The following is an 11,015-nucleotide window of genomic DNA, read 5'->3' as shown; positions in this document are numbered from 1 at the left end:
TCTAAACCATTGCGTTTATCATCTGGCCATGGAGTTAATCATCTAAACCATGGAGTTTATCGTTTAAACCATGACGTTTATCACCTAAACCATGAAGTTTATCACCTAAACCATGGAGTTTATCATTTAGACTTGGGAGTTTATCATCTAAATCATGGAGTTTTATCATTTAACCCATGGAGTTTATCATCTTTGCAATAGAGTTTATCATTTTTGCAATGGAGTTTATCATCTAAACCATAAAGTTTATCATTTAAACCATAGAGTTTATCACCGTAACCATGGAGTTTATCACTTAACCCATGGAGTTTATCATCTTTGCAATAGAGTTTATCATCTTTGCAATGGAGTTTATCAATTTTGCAATGGAGTTTATCATCTAAACCATGAAGTTTATCATCTAAACCATGAAGTTTATCACCTAAACCTTGGAGTTTATCATCTACACTTGGGAGTTTATCATCTAAATCATGTAGTTTATCATTTAACCTATGGAGTTTATCATCTTTGCAATGGAGTTTATCATCTAAACCATGCAGTTTATCATCTAAACCTGGGAGTTCATCATCTAAATCATGGAGTTTGTCATTTAACCCATAGAGTTTAACATCTTTGCAATGGAATTTATCATCTTTGAAATAGAGTTTATCATCTTTGCAATGGAGTTCTTCATCTTTGCAATGGAGTTTATCCTTTTGCAATGGAGTTTATCATATTTTCAATGGAGTCTAATATCTAAACCATGAAGTTTATCATCTAACCATGGAGTTCATTATCTAAACTATGGAGTTTATAATGTAAATCTTGGAGTAATCATTTAAACCAAAAAGTTTATTATCTAAACCATGAAGTTTATTATCTAAACCAAGGAGTGGATCATCTATACCATTAAAGTTTATAAATATTCATTTGTAATATTGTTCTAATTCCAAAATGTCAGACAAAAGAATATATAGTTTAGAAACAAGTTTGTTTTTATTTGTTTTTTTATGGGGCTAATACAGGATTATTGTGACAGGAAGGATTTAGCTAATGAGGGGTTTAACAAAGCTGGGTTCCCACGCAAATATAGCCTATAACGTTTATGTTTAAACTGTTTCATAAAAGATATGAATTATTTTCGAAATAATTTTGCAGCTTTTTTTGTTGTAAATTTTCAAATTTCAAAAAGGACCTTTAAAAATAATGATCAGCAATCTAACCTTCCCTGGGTTTATATCAGGTTCCATCTAAAAATGGGACCAGATCTGTTTTTGAATGTTGTGAATAAATTTCCGATAAAATTTTTAATATTATAATATTTAGAAAAACATGAATATTATAGTCATCAATAATTATATTTAGAAAAACATGAATCATCATTTTCTGTCTATTCCTTCTTTAACGACTGAATTACCTATTTAAAAACAAAACAATAACATTTTGATTATCATCATTTTTATTATCATTTCAACACAGGAAAGGAAATAAAGAAATAAATTTGTTATAGTTGACTATATCAAGAGTACACCTTACTATTTTAAGATTTCGATAATAATAAATCAACGCATTAGATAACCTGTTCTTGTCAATTCTTATTAAATTCGTTTATTTGTTAAATTGTATAATGTTGGTTCTGTGATAAATAAGAAGTGATATTACTTCACGAACTGAAGGAATAAAAGAATGATTGGTCAACACCAAGTGTTGATAAAGATTTTGTTTGTTGGGGGGGGGGGAGACCGTTATACCCCCCCCCTCCTCCTCCTCCTGGAACTCCTGTTGGCAAAAAAGCAAGTCCAGATTAAACTTATAAATCGGATTAAATGACTCGACGGTAAAGTTACTAAATTCTACACCTTCAAGTGCTTAATTCAATATATAAGCCGTTGTAAGACATCAAAAACACAACTGAATATACAGGGCTACCAACAAAGGAAGAGAATTCAAAGACGACTGTGCGTCATACTTTCTGTTTTCATATGTTAATATGTGAAATTGTTTTTTTTTTCTCGGCGAAATCTTAAATTATTCCTTAAGACGCCTCCATTTTATGACACTATAATAATATGTTTAAGACATAAGATTTTAATTATGTATATTTTATATCAATGATAGTTGAATAGACACGATTCTTACCATTATTTTCTTATATTCCTTATTTTCTAAAATTGTATTCGCAGATTTCTTAACATTTCTTCAATTGTCATCATTAACATCAATTATGTCTTCCATTTCCTAAATCGTTAATTTGTTTAGACTTGTTCGATGAAATTTTAAAAAAAGGGGCATGCCCAATTCACGCTGATAGGCTGAAACCCTTTATCCAGATCCTTTATTGCTTCTGGGACCGTTGTGAATCGGACATGACCCTTTTTAAATGGAGGATAGACTTGAAATCATGTTCCTTTAAAGGGAGTGACCGGCAATTGGACAAATTCTTTAGGATTCATTTGAGACATATAAAACGTTTCCACGATGTACAATTACCGAGTTTGAGTGCAAAGTCGACGTTTAAGATCATGAATTTGGGTGGGTGCGTTTTCAGAATCGTTTTATTAATAATTAAATAACGAAGACGAAAAATAAAGTAAAAATTATACAGTAAACTAATTGGATGTTTAGGAACATATTTCTCGATAGAAAGGAATTGAGTCTTTTCCACAAACTCTGATTTTCTAATCACTATATATCTTTGGAATCAAATGTTGCAGATCTTAGATATTTCAAACTATGAATTCTGTTAGATCCAATAATCTGAGTTTGAAATATCAAAGGTTTACAACATCGAGTTCTAAAGATATTGAGGTTTAAATCTTTGATTTTGTTCCAAAGACTAAATTCCTTTTTCAATAAATCAATGTTAGAATCAATTATTTCGTTTTCGGCAATATATTAAATTTCTTTTTTTCTATGCATTTGTTCGCAGATTTCTACAAATTCTTCAAATAACGTCTTTTCACTAAAAATTCCAGAAAATCTTTGTGAATAGTGAAAGATTACAGGAACTAATAATTGAATAAGATTACTTTTTTCGATGATAAGAGTCAATTTTTATTTTCTCAACCTGAGTCTAAAACTAAAGAATGCGCGAATTTTAAGTTCGAGGTTAAAAGTTCTGTAAAATAATGAATAGCTACTTAAATATTAAACTTTCTCAATTTTAAATTTGAATTTCCCGGGAAAAATCTGAACCAATCAGAGAAAAGGATTTACGGAGAATTATTACGTAAGTATCAGTATTCGGTAATCAGCTGTTTTTTAAATTTTAATTAGTTGAATGCCGCTTACCACGGAATGATGATAGACAAATAGGGATTTCGGGATTTAAAGATTTTAACCCTGTGTTTAAATTTTAACTCGTCGATTTTGGCGAGTTAAATATTTAACCACAGGGTTAAATATTTAACCTCACGGTTAAAGTTCAGGTTTAAATTAAGTCAGAAGTGGCATTTAACCATAAACTTCAAATTTAAGTCAAAACTTTTTTTTCTTTAGTTTTAGACTCTGTTTTTAAACAAATAATTAGTTTACTGTAGAATTTTGTTTACATTTTTTGTCGTCGCTGTTTAATGATTCAAATAAAAACGATTCTGAAAATATACCCATCCAAATTTATAATTTTAAATGTCTTCTTTGCGCTCAAACTCAGTAAATATACGTCGTAGAAACGTTTTATATGTCTCAAATGAATCCTAAAAAATTTGTCCACACAGTCTAACCACCAAACATTGCCGGCCATTCCCTTTAAATGTGTTTCCAAGTGCATTTTTAATTCTGAAACATATCCCTGTTTTCTGGTTTGTGGATTTTTACGTTCTAAATCAGTTGCATTAATTATATTTTTAACTGGGGGGTTCTTGACCTTTAGAATTTATTTATTGCCCGGTCCTATATATATATATATATAATATATATATATATACCAGGGTTTAATATATATATATATTTACCAGGGTTTAATATATATATATATCAGGGTTTATTCCTTACTTCCGGCAAAAAATATCAACTCTATATTAAAACAATTTATCAATAGTTATTAACATTACTTATATAAAATGATTTCATTTTTTATTATTTCTATTTTTATTTCTAAGTTATTAAAAATCATTAAAGTTTTGTTCATTTTATCTAACAAACAGAAATACTTAGAAATTACGAAAATTTTGTTCGGAATTATGAACGGAATTTACACATCCCTAAAAGGCAAAAGTGCAATGCATAAAAATCACATAAATAGGACTTTTTAACCTTCCGTAAAATATGGAATTAAATAAAAATTTCGGGAACGTCTATTAAATTGAAAATTTTGTTAGATATAATTTTACATTTGGATAAAATATTTATATTTCCCATAAATCACAAATTGATTAGCATACGATGATTACCCCTATCCTGACCATTTAATAATCAGCTATAAACCTGCCCTGCGGTCAAATGAGGTTCCACATAAAATATTTTCCAGATTCGATCTTAGACGTTCTGAACTTCTCAACAATTTCTGAAAAAAAAACAGATTTTTATCTGCTTTGACCCATTGAATTTTTGTGAGGGGCTAGGTTCAATAAAGAATATGATTAGGAGATAATGTATTATTTAATTTGATTTTACATTTGTATTCTGTTTCAAGGATGATTAAGATTAAAGAATTTTAGTTCGCCTCCATGTCTTGTGGAGCACCCTATATTTTAATCAAGGTCGATGAAAACTGCAAAATTATACACTTTGTTTTATAAAATGCACTTTTTGCAGTTCAAATACATTTCTGTCAATACAATTGCATTTTGTTCATAAACTGTTCACACTTGTAAAGTGACTTATACTGTTTTAAGAAAATTATGAAACCAAAGTTTAAATGTTTTTGAAGCTACTTAATGAAAAATTTTTGATCCTTGTCTACAACACTCCATTTTACATTGAAACAAGTTGAAACAAAAAATAACCAAACAAAATAAGTAATTTTAGGGCACACTGTCCATATTCTACATTTTACATAGAAACAATTAAAGGTATCTTGTATGCTGTCTATCTATAGCAGTATACATTCATTACAATTAAATTTATTAACCTGCATTTTTAGGCAATAACATTTTAAACTAACTTTAACAGAGATGTATAGTTTGTAAATTAAGAAACAGTATATCTACTGCATGAGGTTTCCATTTTTTGAAGTTTAAATAACTTAATACGTATCCATGATTATGGATAATTAATATGTTTATTCTAGACCCCCCCACAAACCCACTCCCCCCTCATGTGTTAGGTAGATAGAATACAAATATCTTGCATCAGCTTGTGGACATCTGAAGGTTTATATTTGTTTGAAGTTCAAACATTGTTTACAAACATTTTTTTGAAGAAATGCAGAATTCTCTTTATTTATTATTTCCCAATTGTCAAGATACATTGGGATGTTCAGGGCCTCCGGTGGCCCCCTCTACTCTAGGGGGAGCCCAGGGCTCCGAAAACCCCAAACACCTCCCTCAAGTCGCAAACAGCCCCCCCCCCCCCCGTCATTTCAAAATAATTGCCAAGTGGTTGTCATTCCTTCCATTTTGTATTCTCTTTTGATTTCCTCTTAATTCAGAATGTTGAGTTCCTTGGCTAATTCTACATTTTTCTTATGATTGAAAAGGAACCTTCTATTGATGTCTCAGTGAGTCAGGTTCCTAATAGAGTATAATCCGCATTCAATGTTGCAGAAAGTTTTAAATTTTCAAATTCGAAAATATTAAAGATTTAGAAATTTGTTTTTGAATTGTATCCAATAAACGTCAAAACGGCTAAACTGCGTTGGTCCTTTTTGTTGGACAAATCACTTAACCTAGATCCAGGGAAGGTTTGTGGTTGGTCGAATTATTTAGATTTATTAAAATATAGTTAAAAATTCGCCAATGAAAAATGTAAATCCGCGAAATTGGTTTTACTTTGAAATGCTCACGAAGAAAGGCTTGTCGATATAAACCCATAACAAAATTATTAATGGAAAGAAAACACAAATCGCCTTGTTCAGAATAATATTCAACATATTCAAGAATACTCTTTTAAAATCTAATTTAGAATATAATTATAGTTTTAAAGTTGTAAGCTTTAGCTTCCAGGGCACATTATTATAATATACGTTCCAACAATTCTAGGGGTGGGAAATATATGTTCACTGTAGACTGTTCCCTGTCGGAGGAACAAACTTGGAAACTTTTAAAGTTTTTAGAAAAATTAAACCGAGTTTCGTAGCTTAAATAATCGTGGTTTGGTTTTAAAAATCTAACGGTACAGATATAAAAACTAATACAGGGAACATTAGTTCAAAAACTAACACTTCTAAGTGTTAGAAATGGTCACAAATTGAAAGACTGGGTTTTTGGGATACCGGCCCATATCCAGAGTAAAAGTCGATAGTAAAAACTATTTTATTAAACATGACGAGGACAACAATTCACAATTTTAAACTTTAAAAAAAAAGATTATAATAGGAGTTTATTTTTTATATTAAAGCTCTTGACCGTTTACAAGACAATGTTAGGTTTTACATTTTTCGAACATTTTTTTTGAATTTTAAATATTGTCGCGTTTTCGAGACAAAACCCACTTTCCCGTTTTAGAGTATAATCCACAAAACTCACATTACAAAATAAACCACTGAAAATAAAATTATTTGATGAAGACTAAATTTACATCTGAATTATTTCTAGAATCTAAGTTTCCACATTTTATCTGTTAAATTAGAGAATATGGATGATTTATTTTCAAGCATTTTAAACAAACAGTTTCCCGCATTTCTAGTTAAATCTATATTGTAAGAACAAATGATATTAATATTTTGATTTCTAAATGCAGTAATGATTTTTAAATCATTTAAATCATTAAAAGAACAGTTTGTTTTTATTTTCTATTTTGTTTATATTTTACCGCACAAAAAAATCTTGTTTTGTTTCATTAGTGCGTAAATACTTGAAAATTGACATTGATATGAATTCCGGTAATTGTCTCAAAACCAGGATATGTTCCGAAAACGCGACATGAGCTGAAATCCGGTTATTGTCTTAAAACCAGGATATGTTCGCAAAACGCGACATGAGCTGTCCGGTAAATGTTTCAAAATAGTGATATGTTCGAAAATGAAAATCAAGAATCATCAAAACTAATTCTAACGCCTTATTATTAGTTTAAAATTGACATTTATTGTTTCAATATATAGTTTTAGCCATTTTTTATAAATATATGTATGGTGTAATTTTGTTCTACTGGTCTTGGATTTAAAGATATATACTCTTGAAAAAGATAACTTTGCAGATTTGGTCCATTTCTAACACTCAGTGTTAGAAATGGGTGAAGTGTTAGTTTTGGAACTAATATCCCCTGTAATAAATGAATAAACAAATAATTTATTCTTTGAAATTATTTCTGAAATCCGATTAAAGTCTAAGATTTTTTAAGTGTAGTAGCATCCCTTAATTTTAATTGTCATGACCGGAATCAAGTTTAGAAAAACCACAATTAAAAGTAATCTTTTTTCTTAAATCAAAAACTTGGATAATGGATATCTATTTTAGTCATATTTAGACAAAGCCTTTAAAGCTAGCGTTGCGAATCGGACCCCCCACTTTATAAATTAAACGTCACTTGAAATAACGTATACCGTCCCTTTAAAACACTAAGTAACTTAAACTCTTCATACATACAAAAATATTCTGAAAAGTGCAAATCTTTTGCTTGTCTATGCTGCATTAAAAGTTCTCCAGAAAAGCTCCACATTCAATTAATTGATCGAACGGATATAAAAACCTTATTCTAAGGCGTTGATTCCTCTTTGAATAAAAAGGTTCATTTAAATATAACGTGAATTGTCTCTTTAATTTCAATGATTATGAACTGAAGAAATAAAATGACGGATTGAAAATAAGTTTTTCCGTGCAGATTTAACCGTAGATAGGATTCAGGATACAGGGGTGCACACAGGAATTTGTCCAGGGGGAGTGTAAACCCTAGATAGGATTCAGGATACATGGGAGTACACAGGAATTTGTCCAGGGGGAGTGTAAACCCTAGATAGGATTCAGGACACAGGGGCGTTACACAGGAATTTGTCCAGGGGGAGTGTAAACCCTAGATAGGATTTAGGATACAGGGGAGTACACAGGAATTTGTCCAGGGGGAGTATAAACCGTAGATAGGATTTAGAATACAGGGGAGTACACAGGAATTTGTCCAGGGGGTGTAAACCCTAGATAGGATTCAGGGAATTCAGGCTATATGGGCGTACACCGGAGTTTGTCCAGGGGGAGTGTAAACCCTAGATAGGATTCAGGATATATGGGAGTACATAGCAATTTGTCCAGGGGGGTGTAAACCCTAGATAGGATTCAGGATACAGAGGAGTACACAGGAATTTGTCCAGGGGGAGTGCTAACCCTAGATAGGAATCAGGATACAGGGGAGTACACAGGAATTGTTCCAGGGGGAGTGTAAACCCTAGAAAGGATTCAGGATACAGGGGAGTACACAGGATTTCCAGAGGGAGTGTAAACCGTAGATAGGATTCAGAATACAGAGGAGTACACAAGAATTTTTCCAGGGGGAGTGTAAACCGTAGATAGGATTCAGGATATATGGGAGTACACAGGAATTTGTCCAGGGGGAGTGTAAACCCTAGATAGGATTCAGGATATATGGGAGTACACAGGAATTTGTCCAGGGGGAGTGTAAACCCTAGATAGGATTCAGGATATATGGAAGTACACAGGAATTTGTCCTGGGGGAGTGTAAACCGTAGATAGGATTCAGGATACAGGGGAGTACACAGGAATTTGTCCAGGGGGAGTATAAACCGTAGATAGGATTCAGGATACAGGGGAGTACACAGGAATTCCAGGGGGAGTGTAAACCCTAGATAGGATTCAGGATACAGGAGCGTACACAGAAATTTGTCCAGGGGGAGTGTAAACCCTAGATAGGATTCAGAATACAGGGGAGTTCACAGGAAATTGTCCAGGGGGAGTGAAAACGTTAAACCTTTTTCAAAGGGAGGTACTTGAGAATAAAAGGATCCATAATCACTTTTACCATTGGGGGGGGGGGNTGTATCCCCATACTGCTCGATCCTGTACGCATACAATACGCGCGTAGATTCTTGGCTGAGATAATATGGATTACCAGAAAACATTAGAATTGAGCGTCATTTCTACGCGGACTTTTTTATCATTATGACTATTTAACCAGTTTTATATAATAATAATAATTATAATTGGCGCAAATTTTAAAATCATACTTTTAATCGATTATGACTTTTAAAAGTAGTTTAAATTTGCATTGCCTTTTCTGTTAGCTGGATCAAATCTCAAAGTAAAATAACTAAAATATGACTTGTTGAAGTCCAATTTGACCTTGGCGTTTACAGTATAAAATCTAAATTAAGTTTAGCTCATTTAATTTAATAAAGTTCAATTTATCTAATAAATTGTATAAATTGTAATCTTTGATTGCACCTCATCATATTCGTTGCATTGTTTTAGTCAATTATTAAGAGCTGATATATTTCATATCCTGGTTCCTTATTTGTTCATGATAATAGTTCTTGTTCCTCATTTTTCTTGATAATAGTTCTTGTACCTTATTTGTTCTTGATAACAGTTCTTGTTCCTTATTTGTTCTTGATAATAGTTCTTGTTCCTCATTTTTCTTGATAATAGTTCTTGTTCCTCATTTTTCTTGATAATAGTTCTTGTACCTTATTTGTTCTTGATAATAGTTCTTGTTCCTCATTTGTTCTTGATATTAGTTCTTGTTCCTCATTAGTTCTTGATATTAGTTCTTGTTCCTCATTTGATCTTATTCTTGTTCCTTGTTCCTTGTTATCTTATACATGTTTTTCTGTAAGTCTTTGTTCGTTTTCAAACCATTTATCTTTGTTTTTAGTTTTTTGTTCAAATCTTCTCTTCCTTTTTTGATATTATTTTTGTTTTTGTTTTTATTTTTCATTATTGTGAATGTGCTCGTTCTTATGTTTGTATCTTTTATTGTTCTTATTCTTGCTTTAGTTTTTTTCTCTTTGGTGTTCTTATTCTTGTTTTAGTTATTTTTCTCTTTGGTGTTCTTTTTCTTGTTTTAGTTATTTGTCTTTTTGGTGTTCTTATTCTTGTTTTAGTTATTTTCTCTTTGGCGTTCTTATTCTTGTTTTAGTGATTTTTCTCTGTGGTGTTCTTATTCTTGTTTTAGTTATTTTTCTCTTTGGTGCTCTTATTATTGTTTTAGTTATTTTTCTCTTTGGTGTTCTTATTCTTGTTTTAGTTATTTTTCATTTTGGTGTTCTTATTCTTGTTTTAGTTATTTTTCTCTTTGGTGTTCTTATTCTCGTTTTAGTTATTTGTCTCTTTGGTGTTCTTATTCTTGTAATTCTTATTTATCTTTTGCTTCTAATCTATTTTTAAATCTTTCCTTACAGTTTTGATACGCCTTTAATTCTTTGTTTCGATTATATCTTTCCCTATTCACAAAAATGTTGATAAAATCCTCAAACTGTTCTCTTTGTTTTAATTGAATAGCTACATTGCTATAGGGAATCTACTCGAATTAACGTATTAATAATAAAGGTTGGAAGGTAGGGTTTATGTACATTTTTCTGTGACGTATTAGGAACCATGGTTTCATTCATGGAGTCAAATACCGCCCTGGACTAACCGGGAGAGAGATGCACACACTACACAGTTTCTTTCAATCACGTTTTTGCATAAAGGGGATGGTGGAGTTGGCAGATTTGATGTAGGGGGAGGGGGGGCCCTGCCTTCATTTTTGGTTCAAATCTTCCAATTTTTTGGGTGCACGCCTAATTAGGGTTCGAAATTCCTACAATAAAATCAAATTGAACTTTAATGACCTCTAATGACCTCTAATGACCTCCACAAATAGAAAATATTTCAACTATGGCTTAATGCATATCAAACGAAAGCTAGAAACCCAGGGAATACAGTTGCAGCAACAGATCTAGTGTTTGACCTTCTAATGACCTCTTACGACCTCTAATGACCTAAATGACC

The sequence above is a fragment of the Eurytemora carolleeae genome, unplaced genomic scaffold (genome assembly GCF_000591075.1).
Source record: "Eurytemora carolleeae unplaced genomic scaffold, Eaff_2.0 scaffold25, whole genome shotgun sequence".
Taxonomy (NCBI): domain Eukaryota; kingdom Metazoa; phylum Arthropoda; class Copepoda; order Calanoida; family Temoridae; genus Eurytemora; species Eurytemora carolleeae.
This window is presented reverse-complemented; position numbering follows the sequence as displayed.